Genomic DNA, 23,436 nt, shown 5'->3' with positions numbered 1-23,436 from the left:
GAGATTATTTCTGAGTAAATGCAGATTGATGTAAATTAGCTCAGGGCTAGACAGCTGGTTTGTAATGCAGAACAAGACCAGCAGCGCGGGTTCAATTCCCGTACTGGCTTACCCGAACAGGTGCTGGAATGTGGCAACTGGGCGCTTTTCACAGTAACTTCATACTTGTGACAATAAGCGATTCATATTATTATGTTATCTTCCATTGCTTTGCTGATGATTGAGGTTTAATGCAGTTCAGAGTCCGAGGGAAACTCCCTCCTGACTTTGTCCTAATAGTGGGACAGAGTATGCTCAATAATGGTGATAAAGGAGTCAGGCACATTGGCTGTGAGGTACGATTCTGAGAGTATAAATTTCCTGGCTGGTATGTAAGATAGTTCTCCCAACTTTGGGGCAGCACGGTAGCATGGTGGTTAGCATAAATGCTTCACAGCTCCAGGGTCCCAGGTTCAGTTCCCAGCTGGGTCACTGTCTATGCGGAGTCTGCACGTCCTCCCCGTGTGTGCGTGGGTTTCCTCCGGGTGCTCCGGTTTCCTCCCATAGTCCAAAGATGTGTGGGTTAGGTGGCCATTTAGGTGGCTAAATTGCCCATAGTGTCCTAAAAGTAGGGTTGGGGGGGGTTTTGGGTTATGGGTATAGGGTGAATACGTGGGTTTGAGTAGGGTGATCATTGCTCGGCACAACATCGAGGGCCAAAGGGCCTGTTCTGTGCTGTACTGTTCTATGTTCTAGTCTCCAGATGTTAATAAAGGAAACACTTGATAGGATCAACTGGGCAGGGTATGCCTCTGTGATTTCTGGTACCTTGGTGATCCACCTGTTTTTCAGTCTTTTGCCTTGCATTATGATACAACTGAGTGGCTAGCTGGACCATTTCAGCGGGCAGTTCAGAGTCAACCACATCACAGTGGGACTAGAGTCACATTTGGCCAGAACTGGTAAGGACGGCAGATTTCCTTCCTTAAAGGACATTAGTGAGGGTTTATGACAATCCGATAGTTTCTTGCTCATTATTATTGAGACTAGCATTTTCTTCAAGATTTATTCATTGAATTAAAATAGCCTCAACTACCATTGAGGGATTTGAAATCACGGGCAGAATTTTACAGTCCATCACTGGTGGGTTTTCAGGTGGGTAAAATGTCCCGGTATTCTTGCTGCCCTTCTGTCTATCTCCGTGGGGTGGGTGAGGCCTTGAGCTCGTTCTCAATCCAGTTGAGGCTCCTAAATGGCCAAATATAGACAGGTTAATAAATATATAAAAGACAATAAATAAATGATTTAAATAATTAATTAAAGCACAGAGGACAGGTGATGTGTTATGGCTGCAGTATGTGGGAACTCCTGGATACCAGTGTGATCCAGGACAAGCACATCTGCAGTGAGTGTCTGCAGCTTTGGCTCAGACTCATTGAGTTGGCGGCTGAGCTGTGGACACTGTGACACATCAGGGGACCGAGAGCAACCTGGATGCCTTTGTTCCAGGAGACAGAAGGTGGTCAGGCACAGGTGCCAGATCATGGCGCATCCACAAATGGATTTGGGAGTCCTTGTTCATGAAACCCAGAAATCTAGCATACAGGTGAAGAAGGTAATAGGGAAATCAAAGGGAATGCTTGCTTTTATTTCAAGGGGGCTTGAGTATGAAAAGTTCAGCTGCACGTTTATCGAGTAGAGCCCCATTCAGTTTGTCAAGACCGGACAGTTATGGGCCGGTGCTTGTAGGGCGACATGCATTGTGTTGATCATCTCCTGGACCCGGGGCATCTCAGCGATGACAGCAAATCTCGCTGCCGGGGCATCCTGGTGGGCTGGGTCCACATTGAATTTGATATATTGTGCCGACCGGGCATATAGTGGCTTGGTGAGGCCACACTTGGAGTATTATGTGCAGTTTTGGTCTCCTTCTCTGAGGAAGGATGTTCTTGCTCTCGAGGGAGTGCAGCGAAGGTTTACCAGACTGATTCCGGAGATGGCGGGACGGTCTTATGAGGAGAGATTGACTAGGTTGGGATTGTTCTCGCTGGAGTTCATAAGAATGTGTGGGGATCTCCTAGAGACTTATAAAATTCTAACAGGACGAGACAGGGTAGATGCAGGGAAGATGTTACTAATGATAGGTGTGTCCAGAACCAGGGGTCACAGCCTGAGGATTCAGGGTAAACCATTTCGGACAGAGCTAAGGAGACACTTCTTCACACAAAGAGTGGTGAGCCTGTGGAATTCCTTACCACAGGAAGTAGTTGATGCTAAAACTTGGAAGATATTCAAGAGACGGCTGGATATAGCACTTGGGGAGAATGGAATCAAAGGCTATGGGGAGAAAGCAGGATTAGGCTATTGGGTTGGATGATCAGCCATGATCGTGATGAATGGCGGAGCAGGCTCGAAGGGCCAAAGGGCCTCCTCCTGCTCCTATCTTCTATGTATCTATGTATCGGGCCTCAAAGACGGCATGGATGTACATGTGCATGGAGGTATGTGAGATTCCGGACATTTGGGGACCAGTCCGCGACTCGGCAGCTGGAAGGATCCTGTGGCGTAAAGGTTCAGGTCAACCTGCCACTAGATAACATTATGGGAGTCTTACAGCATTTCTGGATCTTCTCTGGTTACAAGATAAATATAGGAAAGAGTGAATACTTTGTGGTTGGGTTGATGAGGCAGAGCGGCATTAGGGGAGTGCCGTTCTGGCTAGCTGGAAGTCAACTTCGGTTTTTGGGTGTCCAGATAGCAAGGTATAGCATTGGCTCTTTCTTTACCTTATGACAGTAAAATCCGAAGCAAAGTGTTTTCTGAGTTGGAATTGGAAGAGTTAGATTCTTAGATTACTTGATTGTGCTAGAGTAAGCAACATGGGTAGGCTCCTGGTTTTGACAGGAGTTCAATTTGCGGATAAGGATACCTTATTCGATCAGATGACAGAAGCTTTAAAAATGTTTCTGGGGAAACATTCGATTCCGATGGCTCTGATGACCCAAATAGGTCAGCCTGCAATAAAGCAGAATATGGAAGACACACTCTTAACAGCATGGCGAAATCGCACGGCTACAAACAGGTTCCAAGTCTATAGAGGGAGATCGGGACCCAGAACTTATGAAGACAGAAACCCAGTTAGAACCTACAATAGGAAGATGAACCCCAGAAATGCCCGGGGTATGATAAATCGATGTTTTCGATGTGACTCTCAATACCATTATGCTTCAAACTGCCCAACACGTTATAATAGAGTTTTTGAAGCGACACATTAAGAAGTTAAGAAGTTCGGGGGTATGGAAAGGAATAGTGCGGCGGGGGTGTAGACCATAGGGCGTCCTTATATGCGGAATATTTGCTCAGAACCGAGTGTGTCAATAGGGGAAAATACTAGACATGCTTTGGGTGTTTGGGCTTTTCTCAGGGTACAAATTAAATCTAGACAAGAGTGAGTATTTTGTGGTGTCTCGGCTGGTGGTGGGGTAGGGATGAGGGGGCTGCCATTCTGTAAGGCAGGGACTCACTTTAGATACCTGGGGGCGCAAGTCGCTCGAGATTGGGGCGGGGGGGGGCTCCTTAGGTACAGAATTTCTAATTTGGTGGGAAGGGTGAAAGCTGGCAAGGTGGGATGGTCTCCCTCTGTCACTGGCGGGTCAGGTACAGGCAGTTAAGATGCCGCGATTTCTGTGTATTTTGCAATGCCTGCCAATTTTCCTGCCAAAGGCTTTTTTCAGAGAGATTGAGGGAAGGATTACGTTGTTCATATGGGGAGGGAAGGTGGCCAGAGTTGGAAAGGTGCTGCTACAGAGGGGTTTGGGTTTTCCAAACCTGCTGTATTATTCCTGGGCGGTGAATGTGGAGAAGGTGCGGAGCTGGGTCTGAGGGGTTGATTCCCAGTGGGTCAGAATGTAGGAGAGTTTGTTCAGGGGGGTCGGGATTGAAGGCGCTAGCAACAGCGCCGCTCCCGATAGTCCCGGGGAAATAATCAGGGAGTCCAGTAGTAATAGCATCATTGAAAATTTGGAGGCTGTCTCGCCAGCACTTCAGGTTGGGGGCAGGGTCAACGGAAATGCCGATTCGGGGGAATCACAGATTTGAGCCAGGGAAGTGGGATGGGAATTTTCGGAGAAGGGAGTTAGGGCACTAAAGGATTTGTTTCTGGGGGGTCGTTTTGCAAGATTGAAGGAGCTGGGAAAGAAGTATGGGCAGGAGCAGAGGGAAATGTTTACATACATGCAGGTTTGAGACTTTGCCAAGAAGGAGATACAGAGCTTTCCAGTGGAACCGGCCTCCACATTGCTGGAGGAGGTGTTGACGACAGGGGGACTGGAGAAGAGGGATATGCCGGAGGTTTACGGGGTTATTTTGGAAGAGGAGAAGGCACTGCTGGAAGGGATCAAAGCAACATAGGAGACAGAGTTGGGAGAGGGTCTGGAGGAGGGGTTCTGGTGTGAGGTTCTCCGGAGAGTAAATGCCTCCACCTCATGAGTGAGGTTGGGGCTGATACAGCTGAAGGTAGTGTATAGAGCACACCTCACAAAGGAGAGGATGAGCCAGCTCTTTGATGGAGTAGAAGATGTGTGTGAACGTTGCCGGGGGGCGCTAACAGTAGCATTGTGGGTCAGCATGGTAGCATTGTGGATAGCACAACTGCTTCACAGCTCCAGGGTCCCAGGTTCGATTCCGGCTTGGGTCACTGTCTGTGCGGAGTCTGCACATCCTCCCCGTGTGTGCTCCGGTTTCCTCCGGGTGCTCCGGTTTCCTCCCACAGTCCAAAGATGTGCAGGTATGGTGGATTGGCCGTGATAAATTGCCCTTAGTGTCCAAAATTGCCCTTAGTGTTGGGTGAGGTTACTGGGTTATGGGGATAGGGTGGAGGTGTTGACCTTGGGTCGGGTGCTCTTTCCAAGAGCCGGTGCAGACTCGATGGGCTGAATGGCCTCCTTCTGCACTGTAAAAATTCTATGAGAATATGTTTTGGTTCCGTCCAAAGCTAGAGGATTACTGGAAGGAGATTTTTAGGGTGATCTCTAAAGTGGTGCACTTGAAGCTGGACCTGGGTCCCCAGGAGGCCATATCCGGGGTGTCGGACCAGCCGGGGTTGGAAGCGGGTGCGGAGGCAGACGTTGTAGCCTTCGCCTCGTTGATCGCCCGAAGGCGGATCCTGATGGGTTGGAGAGAAACCTCTCCATCCTGTGCACTGGTGTGGCGGGGGGGGGGGGGGGGGGGGGGGGGGGGGGGGATCTGTTGGAATTCTTGACTCTTGAGAAGGTGAAGTTTGAACTGAATGGATGGGTGGAGGGGTTCTGCAATTCATGGGCGTTATTCATTATCCACTTTCAACAATTGGAAAATATTGAATATTAGGGGAGGGAGTGGTTGATGTTGATGGTGACTATGGGTGATTCCTGACTCCTTTTTTAGTTGATGTTGTGTTGACATGTGGGCAGTTGGGGGTTGGTGTGAGGATGGGATTGTTGTTGTTGATAAGGGGATTGACATTGTATTGTTATCGTTGTTCGTTTGTTGGTGGGTGTAAATTTGGAAGAAAATGTGAAAAAGGAGAATAAAAAATGTTTTAAAAAGTCATAAAGCTCATTTGGAGAGTAGTGCAGACACGATGGGCAAAATGGTCTCCTTCTGGCAACAACAATTCTGTAATTCCATGATCTTTCAACAGTGACTACATTTGACAAATATGCCAATGGCGATAAAAGTGTTTTGAACTAAGGGGATGAAAGGTGCTATATAAATACAAAACTTTCTGTTCTTTCCATATCCTTTCCCCAGAATGTTCTATTCTTAATGGTTCAATGTAAATGTTCAAAGGTGAAGCTGTTTATAGCTATGTTCCCTAGTAACTGCCGTGTGTGGGCCCACACCCAAATCAAATATCTGAAACCCTTGTTTGTACTTTGTTTGGTTACCATTGCTACAAAGTAAATATAGACAGAATATGCATTCAAAGCAGAGAGTCTGGGAACCTTGGCTTAAAGATTCAACAAGCAGGAACTTCAATCAATTTAATTTCAGCCGTATGCTTCGCCAAAAGTTACACAGAACATAGAACATAGAATGATACAGCGCAGTACAGGCCCTTCGGCCCTCGATGTTGCACCGACATGGAAAAAAACTAAAGGCCATCTAACCTACACTATGCCATTATCATCCATATGCTTATCCAATAAATTTTTAAATGCCCTCAATGTTGGCGAGTTCACTACTGTTGCAGGTAGGGTATTCCACGGCCTCACCACTCTGCGTAAAAAACCCACCTCTGACCTCTGTCCTATATCTATTACCCCTCAATTTAAGGCTATGTCCCCTCGTGCTAGCCACCTCCATCCGCGGGAGAAGGCTCTCGCTGTCCACCCTATCTAACCCTCTGATCATTTTGTATGCCTCTATTAAGTCACCTCTTAACCTTCTTCTCTCTAATGAAAACAACCTCAAGTCCATCAGCCTTTCCTCATAAGATTTTCCCTCCATACCAGGCAACATCCTGGTAAATCTCCTCTGCACCCGTTCCAAAGCTTCCACGTCCTTCCTATAATGAGGCGACCAGAACTGTACGCAATACTCCAAATGCGGCCGTACTAGAGTTTTGTACAACTGCAACATGACCTCATGGCTCCGGAACTCAATCCCTCTACCAATAAAGGCCAACACACCATAGGCCTTCTTCACAACCCTATCAACCTGGGTGGCAACTTTCAGGGATCTATGTACATGGACACCGAGATCCCTCTGCTCATCCACACTACCAAGACTTTTACCATTAGCCAAATATTCCGCATTCCTGTTATTCTTTCCAAAGTGAATCACCTCACACTTCTCCACATTAAACTCCATTTGCCACCTCTCAGCCCAGCTCTGCAGCTTATCTATGTCCCTCTGTAACCTGCAACATCCTTCAGCACTGTCTACAACTCCACCGACTTTAGTGTCGTCTGCAAATTTACTCACCCATCCTTCTGCGCCCTCCTCTAGGTCATTTATAAAAATGACAAACAGCAACGGCCCCAGAACAGATCCTTGTGGTATGCCACTCGTAACTGAACTCCATTCTGAACATTTCCCATCAACTACCACTCTCTGTCTTCTTTCAACTAGCCAATTTCTGATCCACATCTCTAAATCACCCTCAATCCCCAGCCTCCGTATTTTCTGCAATAGTCGACCGTGGGGAACCTTATCAAACGCTTTACTGAAATCCATATACACCACATCAACTGCTCTGCCCTCGTCTACCTGTTCAGTCACCTTCTCAAAGAACTCGATAAGGTTTGTGAGGCATGACCTACCCTTCACAAAACCATGCTGACTATCCCTAATCATATTAATCCTATCTAGATGATTATAAATCGTATCTTTTGTAATCCTCTCCAAGACTTTACCCACCACAGACGTTAGGCTCACCGGCCTATAGTTACCGGGGTTATCTCTACTCCCCTTCTTGAACAAAGGGACCACATTTGCTATTCTCCAGTCCTCTGGCACTATTCCTGTAGCCAATGATGACCTAAAAATCAAAGCCAAAGGCTCAGCAATCTCTTCCCTGGCTTCCCAGAGAATCCTAGGATAAATCCCATCCGGCCCCGGGGACTTATCTATTTTCACCTTGTCCAGAATTGCCAACACTTCTTCCCTACGCACCTCAATGCCATCTATTCTAATAGCCTGGGTCTCAGCATTCTCCTCCACAATATTATCTTTTTCTTGAGTGAATACTGACGAAAAGTATTCATTTAGTATCTCGCTTATCTCCTCAGCCTCCACACACAACTTCCCACCACTGTCCTTGACTGGCCCTACTCTTACCCTAGTCATTCTTTTATTCCTGACATACCTATAGAAAGCTTTTGGGTTTTCCTTGATCCTATTTGAGGCATACAAAATGATCAGAGGGTTAGATAGGGTGGACAGTGAGAGCCTTCTCCCGCTGATGGAGGTGGCTAGCACGAGGGGACATAGCCTTAAATTGAGGGGTAATAGATATAGGACAGAGGTCAGAGGTGGGTTTTTTACGCAAAGAGTGGTGAGGCCGTGGAATGCCCTACCTGCAACAGTAGTGAACTCGCCAACATTGAGGGCATTTAAAAGTTTATTGGATAAGCATATGGATGATAAGGGCATAGTGTAGGTTAGATGGCCTTTAGTTTTTTTTTCCATGTCGGTGCAACATCGAGGGCCGAAGGGCCTGTACTGTGCTGTATTGTTCTATGTTCTACCTGCCAAAGACTTCTCATGTCCCCTCCTTGCTCGTCTCAGCTCTCTCTTTAGATCCTTCCTCGCTTCCTTGTAACTATCAAGCGCCCCAACTGAAACTTCACGCCTCATCTTCACATAGGCCCTCCTTCTTCCTCTTAACAAGAGATTCCACTTCTTTGGTAAACCACGGTTCCCTCGCTCGACCCCTTCCTCCCTGCCTGATTGGTACGTACTTATCAAGAACATTAAATAGCTGTTCCTTGAACAAGCTTCACATATCCAGTGTGCCCAACCCTTGCAGCCTACTTCTCCAACCAACACATCCTACGTCATGTCTAATGGCATCATAATTGCCCTTGCCCCAGCTATAACTCTTGCCCTGCGGGGTATACTTATCCCTTTCCATCACTAACGTAAAGGTCACCGAATTGTGGTCACTGTTTCCAAAGTGCTCACCTACCTCCAGATCTAACACCTGACCTGGTTCATTACCCAAAACCAAATCCAATGTGGCCTCGCCTCTTGTTGGCCTGTCAACATATTGTGTCAGGAAACCCTCCTGCACACATTGTACAAAGAATGACCCATCTAATGTACTCGAACTACATCTTTTCCAGTCAATATTTGGAAAGTTAAAGTCTCCCATAACAACTACCCTGTTACTTTCGCTCTTTTCCAGAATCATCTTCACCATCCTTTCCTCTACATCCCTAGAACTATTAGGTGGCCTATAGAAAACTCCCAGCAGGGTGACCTCTCCTTTCCTGTTTCTAACCTCAGCCCATACTACCTCAGAAGAAGAGTCCCCATCTAGCATCCTTTCCGCCACCGTAATACTGTCCTTGACTAGCAGCGCCACACCTCCCCCTCTTTTGCCCCCTTCTCTGAGCTTACTAAAACACCTAAACCCCGGAACCTGCAACAACCATTCCTGTCCCTGCTCTATCCATGTCTCTGAAATGGCCACAACATCGAAGTCCCAGGTACCAACCCATGCTGCCAGTTCCCCTACCTTATTTCGTATACTCCTGGCATTGAAGTAGACACACTTCAAACCACCTACCTGAACACTGGCACCCTCCTGCGAAGTCAAATCTGTGCTCCTGACCTCTATACTCTCAATCTCCCGTACCCCAAAACTACAATCCAGGTTCCCATGCCCCTGCTGAATTAGTTTAAACCCCCCACAAAGAGCACTAACAAATCTCCCCCCCCAGGATATTGGTGCCCCTCAGGTTCAGATGTAGACCATCCTGTCTATAGAGGTCCCACCTTCCCCAGAAAGGGAAGCACTCAACTCTGGTTGGATTTGGTCATGTGACTCTGACCATGTGAAATTACAACCATATGACATCTGATTATGTGATATCCATGAACTGCCTTTACCTTAATGCTTGGGGTCCCTGTTGTTGAGTACCTTTTCTCATGGATTTGTGTCAGCATGGAGTACCACCTACAAGCTGTGCCATGGCAAACTGGTGGAACAGAGGGAAATAGCTAGTCAGCGGGGGAAAGCTGGCATGTCGGCAAGAGAGGTTTAGGAATAGGGGAAACTGAGGGAGAGCCCGGGGGAGGGGGGGGGGAGGAATGAAGGATTGGGAAGGGAAACCAAGATATATCGCAGAAGTAAACTGAGGAATTGGAAAGAGAAGAAACCAGGAAATGGAGAGGAGGGGAACCAAGGGATTGGGAGTGAAAACCAAGGGACAGTGTTATTTACAGAGCAGAAATGAGAGGCGGGTGGATCTTTGATTCTGTCAGTAACTAATAGTAATTGACTGAAATTGTATTGTTACCTGATGACAATACCACAACATTGCCATTAAGAGTAGACTGATGGGATGATAATTGGACAGAATAGATTTGTCCTGCTATTTGTGGACAGGATATATTCAAGCAATTTTCCACATAGATGCAGTGTTGTAGCTGTATTAGGACAGCTTGGCTTGGCGAACGATAGTTCTGGAGCACAAGTATCAGTATATCAGTACTTCAACTAGGATATTGTCAGGGCCCATAGCCTTTGTTGGATCTCATTTTAAAGTGGTAGTGTCACACAACACGATGACTGGAGTCCACAGTGTGAAGACAGGACTTGGCCATCATATGCCTCAAACAAATGTGATTTGCTTTATTTAAACTTAAGACTCTAGTTTCAGACCCATGTATGTTACTCTCAAACACAGTATGAAATTCCATCACAGTGCTCAGCAAAAGTTTATACCAACAAAAAGGAAGGACGGTAGAAAGAGGGAAAATCGACCGTGGATATCTACGGAAATAAGGGAGAGTATCAAATTGAAGGAAAAAGCATATAAAGTGGCAAAGATTGCTGGGAGATTAGAGGACTGGGAAATCTTTAGGGGGCAACAGAAAGCTACTAAAAAAGATATAAAGAAGAGTAAGATAGAGTATGAGAGTAAACTTGCTCAGAATATAAAAACAGACAGTAAAAGTTTTTACAAATATATAAGACAAGAAAGAGTGGCTAAGATAAATATTGGTCTTTTAGAGGATGAGAAGGGAGTTTTAATAATGGGAAATGAGGAAATGGCTGAGGAACTGAACAGGTTTTTTGGGTCGGTCTTCACAGTGGAAGACACAAATAACATGCCAGCGACTGATAGAAATGAGGCTGTGACAGGTGAGGGCCTTGAGAGGATTGTTATCACTAAGGAGGGAGTGATGGGCAAGCTAATGGGGCTAAAGGTAGACAAGTCTCCTGGCCCTGATGGAATGCATCCCAGAGTGCTAAAAGAGATGGCTAGGGAAATTGCAGATGCACTAGTGATAATTTACCAAAATTCACTAGACTCTGGGGTGGTCCCGGTGGATTGGAAATTAGCAAACGTGATGCCACTGTTTAAAAAAGGAGGTAGGCAGAAAGCAGGAAATTATAGGCCAGTGAGCTTAACTTCGGTAGTAGGGAAGATGCTGGAATCTATCATCAAGGAAGAAATTGGAGGCATCTGGATAGAAATTGTCCCATTGGGCAGACGCAGCATGGGTTCGTAAAGGGCAGGTCGTGCCTAACTAATTTAGTGGAATTTTTTGAGGACATTACCAGTGCAGTAGATAACGGGGAGCCGATGGATGTGGTATATCTGGATTTCCAGAAAGCCTTTGACAAGGTGCCACACAAAAGGTTGCTGCATAAGATAAAGATGCATGGCATTAAGGGTAAAGTAGTAGCATGGATAGAGGATTGGTTAATTAATATGATGTGGAGATGCCGGCGTTGGACTGGGGTGAGCATAGTAAGAAGTCTTACAACACCAGGTTAAAGTCCAACAGGTTTGATTCAAACACGAGCTTCTTCACCTGAGGAAGGAGCTGCGCTCCGAAAGCTCGTGTTTGAATCAAACCTGTTGGACTTTAACCTGGTGTTGTAAGACTTCTTACTGTGGTTAATTAGTAGAAAGCAAAGAGTTGGGATAAATGGGTGTTTCTCTGGTTGGCAATCAGTAGCTAGTGGTGTCCCTCAGGGATCCGTGTTGGGCCCACAATTGTTCACAATTTACATAGATGATTTGGAGTTGGGGACCAAGGGCAATGTGTCCAAGTTTTCAGATGACACTAAGATGAGTGGTAAAGCGAAAAGTGCAGAGGATACTGGAAGTCTGCAGAGGGATTTGGATAGGTTAAGTGAATGGGCTAGGGTCTGGCAGATGGAATACAATGTTGACAAATGTGAGGTTATCCATTTTGGTAGGAATAACAGCAAACGGGATTATTATTTAAACGATAAAATATTAAAGCATGCCGCTGTTCAGAGAGACTTGGGTGTGCTAGTGCATGAGTCACAGAAGGTTGGTTTACAAGTGCAACAGGTGATTAAGAAGGCAAATGGAATTTTGTCCTTCATTGCTAGAGGGATGGATTTTAAGACTAGGGAGGTTATGTTGCAATTGTATAAGGTGTTAGTGCGACCACACCTGGAGTATTGTGTTCAGTTTTGGTCTCCTTACTTGAGAAAGGACGTACTGGCGCTGGAGGGTGTGCAGAGGAGATTCACTAGGTTAATCCCAGAGCTGAAGGGGTTGGATTATGAGGAGAGGTTGAGTAGACTGGGACTGTACTCGTTGGAATTTAGAAGGATGAGGGGGGATCTTATAGAAACATTTAAAATTATGAAGGGAATAGATAGGATAGATGCGGGCAGGTTGTTTCCACTGGCGGGTGACAGCAGAACTAGGGGACATAGCCTCAAAATAAGGGGAAGTAGATTTAGGACGGAGTTTAGGAGGAACTTCTTCACCCAAAGGGTTGTGAATCTATGGAATTCCTTGCCCAGTGAAGCAGTTGAGGCTCCTTCATTACATGTTTTTAAGGTAAAGATAGATAATTTTTTGAAGAATAAAGGGATTAAGGGTTATGGTGTTCGGGCTGGAAAGTGGAGCTGAGTCCACAAAAGATCAGCCATGATCTAATTGAATGGCGGAGCAGGCTCGAGGGGCCAGATGGCCTACTCCTGCTCCTAGTTCTTATGTTCTTATTACGATCGCTCTTTCCTGGAGGAGCCGTGGGCAGCACGGTAGCATGGTGGTTAGCATAAATGATTCACAGCTCCAGGGTCCCAGGTTCGATTCCCGGTTGGGTCACTGTCTGTGCGGAGTCTGCACGTCCTCCCCGTGTGTGCGTGGGTTTCCTCCGGGTGCTCCGGTTTCCTCCCACAGTCCAAAGATGTGCGGGTTAGGTGGATTGGCCATGCTAAATTGCCCGTAGTGTTCTAAAAAGTAAGGTTAAGGGGGGGTTATTGGGTTACGGGTATAGGGTGGTTACGTGGGTTTGAGTAGGGTGATCATGGCTCGGCACAACATCGAGGGCCGAAGGGCCTGTTCTGTGCTGTACTGTTCTATGTTCTATGTACTCTGGCATTATTAGCTAACCGTTTCCTATTACATAAAACGCGATCTAAAATAATTGCTTCCTTAGTTGCTTCCATGACATAGTTCTAGGAAACTGTCTTGAATGCTTTTAGGAATGATGGCAAGGCCTTCGACAGCATGTTAGAATGGTACTTGCTTTGAAAGACTTCAGTTAGATGGAAAGATTTGGAGAGGCTGATTTGATGTCTTCTCCTACTTATGATATTTTGTTTCTCCTCTGGATATACTAGTATGTGCTGGTTTACTGTGGGGCAAAAAGACTTTTCAATGCATGCACTGTCTGTGCGGAGTCTGCATGTTCTCCCTGTGTGTGCGTGGGTTTCCTCTGGGTGCTCCGGTTTCCTCCCACAGTCCAAAGGTGTGCAGGTTAGGTGGATTGGCCATGATAAATAGCTCTTAGTGACCAAAAAGGTTATGTGGGGTTGCTGGGTTATGGGAATAGGGTGGATTCATGGGCTTAAGTGGAGTGCTCTTTCCAAAGGGTAGGTGAAGACTAGATGGGCCAAACGGCCTTCTACTGCACTGTACATTCGATGATTCTATGATTTGAAATGTAGACAAAGGGTCAGATCTTCAAATCAATGGAGATGCCGTGCAGATTGCTGCTGACTGTGGCGATCCCTATGTGTTCTCACCCTTTCAGTTAGGACTTCCGATTCTGGGTGGAACAACAAAGGCAGTGACCCAGGAAAAGTCTTGGAAAAAGGAGCAGCACAGAGCAAATATTCCCTTGTAATTCAATTAGTTGCCATATTCAGGTAACTTTATAAAGGTCTCAAATTCTTCAGTGGGGTGAGTGAGTGGGAGTAGGTAGCCTGGGTGTGGGAAATTGTTCCAGGGGTTCGTGGGTGGGTGGATATTCGGGCTGGGGTAAGTGGTTGGGTAGTGTTCGGGTTTGGTACTTGGGTTGGGTGGGATAGTTGGTCCAGAGGTTTGGAGGGTGTGCGTAACTGGGTCAGCTTTGGTGAGTGGTCAGGTTAGGGGTGTGAAGAGTTAGGTCAGAGGGGTGGGTAGTGGGATGGGGGGTGTGTGGTGGTGGGAAGTCAAGTTTGGTGGGATGTTGGTTGGGTTTGTGGGTGGTGGCAGTTGGGCTGGGGAGTGGTTGAGGATATGCGTGCAGCTGATGGGCTAAGTTATTCTGGGAATAATTTGGTTACACTAGGGATTAAACAGTGTAACAATCCTAGGTAAATCCAGTCCATCACGCGAAACCGCCTCCCATCCATTGACTCTATCTACACCTCCCGCTGCCTTGGGAAAGCGGGCAGGATAATCAAAGAGTTATTCTCTCTTCCATTGAGCAGGAGATATAAAAGGCTGAGAACAGGCACGAACAGGTTCAAAAACAGCGTCTTCCCCGCTGTTTCCAGACTATTGAACATAAGAACATAAGAACTAGGAGCAGGAGTAGGCCATCTGGCCCCTCGAGCCTGCTCCGCCATTCAATTAGATCATGGCTGATCTTTTGTGGACTCAGCTCCACTTTCCGGCCCGAACATAATAACCCTTAATCCCTTTATTCTTCAAAAAACTATCTATCTTTACCTTAAAAACATGTAATGAAGGAGCCTCAACTGCTTCACTGGGCAAGGAATTCCATAGATTCACAACCCTTTGGGTGAAGAAGTTCCTCCTAAACTCAGTCCTAAACCTACTTCCCCTTATTTTGAGGCTATGCCCCCTAGTTCTTCTTTCACCCGCCAATGGAAACAACCTGCCCGCATCTATCCTATCTATTCCCTTCATAATTTTAAATGTTTCTATAAGATCCCCCCTCATCCTTCTAAATTCCAACGAGTACAGTCCCAGTCTACTCAACCTCTCCTCATAATCCAACCCCTTCAACTCTGGGATTAACCTAGTGAATCTCCTCTGCACACCCTCCAGTGGCAGTATGTCCTTTCTCAAGTAAGGAGACCAAAACTGAACACAATACTCCAGGTGTGGCCGCACTAACACCTTATACAGTTGCAACATAACCTCCCTAGTCTTAAACTCCATCCCTCTAGCAATGAAGGACAAAATTCCATTTGCCTTCTTAATCACCTGTTGCACTTGTAAACCAACCTTTTGTGACCCATGCACTAGCACACCCAAGTCTCTCTGAACAGCGGCATGCTTTAATATTTTATCGTTTAAATAATAATCCCGTTGGCTGTTATTCCTACCAAAATGGATAACCTCACATTTGTCAACATTGTATTCCATCTGCCAGACCCGAGCCCATTCACTTAACCTATCCAAATCCCTCTGCAGACTTCCAGTATCCTCTGCACTTTTCGCTTTACCACTCATCTTAGTGTCATCTGCAAACTTGGACACATTGCCCTTGGTCCCAAACTCCAAATCATCAATGTAAATTGTGAACAATTGTGGGCCCAACACGGATCCCTGAGGGACACCACTAGCTACTGATTGCCAACCAGAGAAACACCCATTTATCCCAACTCTTTGCTTTCTATTAATTAACCAATCCTCTATCCATGCTACTACTTTACCCTTAATGCCATGCATCTTTATCTTATGCAGCAACCTTTTGTGTGGCACCTTGTCAAAGGCTTTCTGGAAATCCAGATATACCACATCCATCGGCTCCCCGTTATCTACTGCACTGGTAATGTCCTCAAAAAATTCCACTAAATTAGTTAGGCATGACCTGCCTTTAACGAACCCATGCTGCGTCTGCCCAATGGGACAATTTCTATCCAGATGCCTTGCAATTTCTTCCTTGATGATAGATTCCAGCATCTTCCCTATTACCGAAGTTAAACTCACTGGCCTATAATTTCCTGCTTTCTGCCTACCTCCTTTTTTAAACAGTGGCGTCACGTTTGCTAATTTCCAATCCACCGGGACCACCCCAGAGTCTAGTGAATTTCGGTAAATTATCACTAGTGCATCTGCAATTTCCCTAGCCATCTCTTTTAGCACTCTGGGATGCATTCCATCAGGGCCAGGAGACTTGTCTACCTTTAGCCCCATTAGCTTGCCCATCACTCCCTCCTTAGTGATAACAATCCTCTCAAGGTCCTCACCTGTCATAGCCTCATTTCTATCAGTCGCTGGCATGTTATTTGTGTCTTCCACTGTGAAGACCGACCCAAAAAACCTGTTCAGTTCCTCAGCCATTTCCTCATTTCCCATTATTAAAACTCCCTTCTCATCCTCTAAAGGACCAATATTTACCTTAGCCACTCTTTTTTGTCTTATATATTTGTAAAAACTTTTACTGTCTGTTTTTATATTCTGAGCAAGTTTAACATAGAACATAGAACATAGAACAGTACAGCACAGAACAGGCCCTTCGGCCCTCAATGTTGTGCCGAGCCATGATCACCCTACTCAAACCCACGTATCCACCCTATACCCGTAACCCAACAACCTTAACCTTACTTTTATTACAGTAAGAAGTCTTACAACACCAGGTTAAAGTCCAACAGGTTTGTTTCAAACACGAGCTTTCGGAGCACGGCTCCTTCTTCAGGTGAATGGAAAGGCTTGTTCCAGAAATGTTTATATAGACACAGTCAGGGATGCCCGGAATGCGAGCACCTGCAGGCAATCAAATCATCAAAGATGCAGAGAGAGAGGTAACTCCAGGTTAAAGAGGTGTGAATTGTCCCTGAATTCCGGGCATCCCTGACTGTGTCTATATAAACATTTCTGGAACAAGCCTTTCCATTCACCTGAAGAAGGAGCCGTGCTCCGAAAGCTCGTGTTTGAAACAAACCTGTTGGACTTTAACCTGGTGTTGTAAGACTTCTTACTGTGCTCACCCCAGTCCAACGCCGGCATCTCCACATCATTACTTTTATTAGGACACTACGGGCAATTTAGCATGGCCAATCCACCTAACCCGCACATCTTTGGACTGTGGGAGGAAACCGGAGCACCCGGAGGAAACCCACGCACACAGGGGGAGGACGTGCAGACTCCACACAGACAGTGACCCAGCCGGGAATCGAACCTGGGACCCTGGAGCTGTGAAGCATTTATGCTAACCACCATGCTACCCTGCTGCCCCCTAACTCTCATACTCTATCTTACTCTTCTTTATAGCTTTTTTAGTAGCTTTCTGTTGCACCCTAAAGATTTCCCAGTCCTCTAATCTCCCAGCAATCTTTGCCACTTTATATGCTTTTTCCTTCAATTTGATACTCTCCCTTATTTCCTTAGATATCCACGGTCGATTTTCCCTCTTTCTTCCGTCCTTCCTTTTTGTTGGTATAAACCTTTGCTGAGCACTGTGAAAAATCGCTTGGAAGGTTCTCCACTGTTCCTCAACTGTTCCACCATAAAGTCTTAGCTCCCAGTCTACCTTAGCTAGTTCTTCTCTCATCCCCTTGTAATCTCCTTTGTTTAAACACAAAACACTAGTATTTGATTTTACTTTCTCACCCTCCATCTGTATTTTAAATTCCACCATATTGTGATCGCTCCTTCCGAGAGGAATGACCCTCTTATGCACTGAACTGATCTCTTCACGCATATTCTCTACTGAGTAGGACTACACTCTGTATGCTTCACCCGATCCATGTGCCTATATATTTACATTCTGTATTTACATATGTCCTTTTTTTTTCCATGTATGGAATAATCTGTCAATAGGCAGAACAATACTTTTCACTGAACCTCGGTACACGTGACAATAAACAAATCGAAATCCAAACTATCTAGATACGTTGTGCTTAACGAGGTCAAATCTCCGAAAGCGAGATCAGTATAAGAGTAATTTGTGGAAAGTCCCACATTAATGCAAATCAGTCCAGCAGAAATTGATGTTTCCAGCCAATTGCAGTGTCTGTGCATCAGGACACCGCCCAGCAACACCGCCATCTCTGTACTGCGCCCAGCAACACCACCATCTCCGTACTGCGCCCAGCAACACCACCATCTCCGTACTGCGACCAGCAACACCACCATCTCCGGACTGCACACAGGAACACCACCATCTCCGGACTCCGCCCAGCAACACCACCATCTCCGAACTGCGCCCAGCAACACCACCATCTCGGGACACCGCCCAGGAACACCACCATCTCCGTACTGCTACCAGCAACACCACCATCTCGGGACACCGCCCAGCAACACCACCATCTCCGGACTCCGCCCAGCAACACCACCATCTCCGTACTGCGCCCAGCAACACCACCATCTCCGTACTCCGCCCAGCAACACCACCATCTCCGTACTGCTACCAGCAACACCACCATCTCGGGACACCGCCCAGCAACACCACCATCTCCGTACTCCGCCCAGCAACACCACCACCTCCGGACAGCGCACAGCAGCACCACCATCTCCATACTCCACCCAGCAACACCACCATCTCCGTACTCCGCCCAGCAACACCACCATCTCCGTACTCCGCCCAGCAACTCCACCATCGCCGGACTCCGCACAGCAACACCACCATCTCCGTACTCCACCCAGCAACACCACCATCTCCGTACTGCGCACAGCAACACGAGAATCTCCAGACTCCGCCCAGCAACACCAGCATCTGCGAACTGCGCACAGCAACACCACCATCTCCGCACTCTGCCCAGCAACACCATCTCCGGACTCCGCCCAGCGTCACTACCATCACCGTACTGCACACAGCAACACTACCATCTCCAGGCTGCGCACAGGAACACCACCATCTCCGGACTGCGCCCAGCAACACAACCAACTCCATACTGCGTACAGCTACACCTCCATCACTGTACTGCGCACAGCACCACCACCATCTACGAACTGCGCACAGGAAAACCGCCATCTCCGGACTTCGCCCAGCAACACCACCATCTCCGGACTGCGCCCAGCAACACGACCATCTCCGTACCGCGCCCAGCAACACCACCATCTCCGTACTGCACACAGCAACACCACCATCTCCAGACTCTGCCCAGCAACACCACTAACTCCATACTGCGTACAGCTACACCACCATCGCTGTACTGTGCACAGCAACACCACCATCTCCGAACTGCGCACAGGAACACCACCATCTCTGGACTCCGCCTAGTGTCACCACAATCTCCGGGCTCCGCCCAGCAACACCACCATCTCCGTACAGTGCCCAGCAACACGACAATCTCCGGACTTCGCCCAGCAACACCACAATCTCCGTACTGCGCCCAGCAACACGAGAATCTCCGGACTCAGCCCAGCAAAACCACCATCTCCGGACTGCGCCCAGCGTCACACCACCTCCAGACTTCGCCCAGCAACACCACAATCTCCGGACTCCGCCCAGCAACACCACCAACTCCATACTGCGTACAGCTACACCTCCATCACTGTACTGCGCACAGCAACACCACCATCTCCGAACTGCGCACAGCAACACCACCATCTGCGTACTGCACACAGCAACACCACCATCTCCGTACTGCGCCCAGCAACACGACCATCTCCGTACTGCACACAGCAACACCACCATCTCCAGACTCCGCCCAGCAACACCACCAACTCCATACTGCGTACAGCTACACCTCCATCGCTGTACTGCGCACAGCAACACCACCATCTCCGAACTGCGCACAGGAACACCACCATCTCCGGACTCCGCCCAGCAACACAAGAATCTCCGGACTGCGCACAGCAACACCACCATCTCCGTACTGCGCCCAGCAACACGAGAATCTCCGGACTGCGCCCAGCAACACGAGAATCTCCGGACTCCGCCCAGCAACACCACCATCTCCGTACTGCGCCCAGCAACTCCACCATCGCCGGACTCCGCACAGCAACACCACCATCTCCGTACTCCACCCAGCAACGCCACCATCGCCGGACTGCGCACAGCAACACTACCATCTCTGTACTGCGCACAGCAACACCACCATCTCCGTACAGCGCACAGCAACACGAGAATCTCCAGACTCCGCCCAGCAACACCAGCATCTGCGAACTGCGCACAGCAACACCACCATCTCCGCACTCTGCCCAGCAACACCACCATCTCCGGACTCCGCCCAGCGTCACCACCATCACCGTACTGCACACAGCAACACTACCATCTCCAGGCTGCGCACAGGAACACCACCATCTCCGGACTGCGCCCAGCAACACAACCAACTCCATACTGCGTACAGCTACACCTCCATCACTGTACTGCGCACAGCACCACCACCATCTACGAACTGCGCACAGGAACACCGCCATCTCCGGACTTCGCCCAGCAACACCACAATCTCCGGACTCCGCCCAGCAACACCACCAACTCCATACTGCGTACAGCTACACCTCCATCACTGTACTGCGCACAGCAACACCACCATCTCCGAACTGCGCACAGCAACACCACCATCTGCGTACTGCACACAGCAACACCACCATCTCCGTACTGCGCCCAGCAACACGACCATCTCCGTACTGCACACAGCAACACCACCATCTCCAGACTCCGCCCAGCAACACCACCAACTCCATACTGCGTACAGCTACACCTCCATCGCTGTACTGCGCACAGCAACACCACCATCTCCGAACTGCGCACAGGAACACCACCATCTCCGGACTCCGCCCAGCAACACAAGAATCTCCGGACTGCGCACAGCAACACCACCATCTCCGTACTGCGCCCAGCAACACGAGAATCTCCGGACTGCGCCCAGCAACACGAGAATCTCCGGACTCCGCCCAGCAACACCACCATCTCCGTACTGCGCCCAGCAACTCCACCATCGCCGGACTCCGCACAGCAACACCAGCATCTCCGTACTCCACCCAGCAACGCCACCATCGCCGGACTGCGCACAGCAACACTACCATCTCTGTACTGCGCACAGCAACACCACCATCTCCGTACAGCGCACAGCAACACGAGAATCTCCAGACTCCGCCCAGCAACACCAGCATCTGCGAACTGCGCACAGCAACACCACCATCTCCGCACTCTGCCCAGCAACACCACCATCTCCGGACTCCGCCCAGCGTCACCACCATCACCGTACTGCACACAGCAACACTACCATCTCCAGGCTGCGCACAGGAACACCACCATCTCCGGACTGCGCCCAGCAACACAACCAACTCCATACTGCGTACAGCTACACCTCCATCACTGTACTGCGCACAGCACCACCACCATCTACGAACTGCGCACAGGAACACCGCCATCTCCGGACTTCGCCCAGCAACACCACCATCTCCGGACTGCGCCCAGCAACACGACCATCTCCGTACCGCGCCCAGCAACACCACCATCTCCGTACTGCACACAGCAACACCACCATCTCCAGACTCTGCCCAGCAACACCACTAACTCCATACTGCGTACAGCTACACCACCATCGCTGTACTGTGCACAGCAACACCACCATCTCCGAACTGCGCACAGGAACACCACCATCTCTGGACTCCGCCTAGTGTCACCACAATCTCCGGACTCCGCCCAGCAACACCACCATCTCCGTACAGCGCCCAGCAACACGACAATCTCCGGACTTCGCCCAGCAACACCACAATCTCCATACTGCGCCCAGCAACACGAGAATCTCCGGACTCAGCCCAGCAAAACCACCATCTCCGGACTGCGCCCAGCGTCACACCACCTCCAGACTTCGCCCAGCAACACCACAATCTCCGGACTCTGCCCAGCAACACCACCAACTCCATACTGCGTACAGCTACACCTCCATCACTGTACTGCGCACAGCAACACCACCATCTCCGAACTGCGCACAGGAACACCACCATCTGCGTACTGCACACAGCAACACCACCATCTCCGTACTGCGCCCAGCAACACGACCATCTCCGTACTGCACACAGCAACACCACCATCTCCAGACTCCGCCCAGCAACACCACCAACTCCATACTGCGTACAGCTACACCTCCATCGCTGTACTGCGCACAGCAACACCACCATCTCCGAACTGCGCACAGGAACACCACCATCTCCGGACTCCGCCCAGCAACACAAGAATCTCCGGACTGCGCACAGCAACACCACCATCTCCGTACTGCGCCCAGCAACACGAGAATCTCCGGACTGCGCCCAGCAACACGAGAATCTCCGGACTGCGCCCAGCGTCACACCACCTCCAGACTCCACCCAGCGTCACCACGATCTCCGGACTGCGCCCAGCAACACGAGAATCTCCGGACTCCGCCCAGCAACACCACCATCTCCGTACTGCGCCCAGCAACACCACCATCTCCGTACTGCGCCCAGCAACACGACCTTCTCCGGACTCCGCCCAGCAACTCCATCATGTCCGGACAGCGCACAGAAACACCACCAACTCCATACTGCGTACAGCTACACCTCCATCGCTGTACTGCGCACAGCAACACCACCATCTCAGAACTGCGCACAGGAACACCGCCATCTCCGGACTCCGCCCAGCAACACCACCATCTCCGAACTGCGCCCAGCAACATCACTATCTCCGGACTGCGCACAGGAACACCACCATCTCCGGACTTCGCCCAGCAACACCACCCTATCCGTACTCCGCCCAGCAACTCCACCATCTGCGGACAGCGCCCAGAAACACCACCATCTCCGGACTCCGCCCAGCAGCTCCACCATCTCCGGACTGCCCACAGCAACACCACCATCTCCATACTCCACCCAGCAACTCCACCATCTGCGGACTGCGCCCAGAAACACCACCATCTCCGTACTCCGCCCAGCAACTCCACCATCGCCGGACTGCGCCCAGAAACACCACCATCTCCGGACTGCGCCCAGAAACACCACCATCTCCAGACTCCGCCCAGCAACACCACCAACTCCATACTGCGTACAGCTAAAAAACCACCATCGCTGTACTGCACACAGCAACACCACCATCTCCAGACTCCGCCCAGCAACACCACCAACTCCATACTGCGTACAGCTACACCTCCATCGCTGTACTGCGCACAGCAACACCACCATCTCCGAACTGCGCACAGGAACACCACCATCTCCGGACTCCGCCCAGCAACACAAGAATCTCCGGACTGCGCACAGCAACACCACCATCTCCGTACTGCGCCCAGCAACACGAGAATCTCCGGACTGCGCCCAGCAACACGAGAATCTCCGGACTCCACCCAGCAACACCACCATCTCCGTACTGCGCCCAGCAACTCCACCATCGCCGGACTCCGCACAGCAACACCACCATCTCCGTACTCCACCCAGCAACGCCACCATCGCCGGACTGCGCACAGCAACACTACCATCTCTGTACTGCGCACAGCAACACCACCATCTCCGTACAGCGCACAGCAACACGAGAATCTCCAGACTCCGCCCAGCAACACCAGCATCTGCGAACTGCGCACAGCAACACCACCATCTCCGCACTCTGCCCAGCACACCACCATCTCCGGACTCCGCCAGCGCACCACCACTCACCGTACTGCCACAG

At 49.2% G+C, this 23,436-nt stretch overlaps 1 long non-coding RNA gene across 1 annotated transcript in view; it reads right to left on the bottom strand.

Annotated features, from left to right (window-relative positions):
• Positions 1 to 744: 744 nt before the first annotated feature.
• The window catches only part of LOC119955495, a 100,449-nt gene continuing 77,757 nt past the window's right edge, over positions 745 to 23,436 (bottom strand). Inside the window, exons 2-4 of the long non-coding RNA XR_005458482.1 lie at positions 9,577 to 9,665; positions 2,909 to 2,994; positions 745 to 1,227 (exon numbers count right to left, since the gene is read on the bottom strand). This is a non-coding gene — a long non-coding RNA (uncharacterized LOC119955495). The remainder of the gene's footprint in view (positions 1,228 to 2,908; positions 2,995 to 9,576; positions 9,666 to 23,436) is intronic.

This window comes from Scyliorhinus canicula, chromosome 2, assembly GCF_902713615.1.
Source record: "Scyliorhinus canicula chromosome 2, sScyCan1.1, whole genome shotgun sequence".
NCBI lineage: Eukaryota > Metazoa > Chordata > Chondrichthyes > Carcharhiniformes > Scyliorhinidae > Scyliorhinus > Scyliorhinus canicula.
The sequence above is the reverse complement of the archived record's forward strand: the minus strand, read 5'-3'. Positions and strand labels throughout refer to the sequence as shown.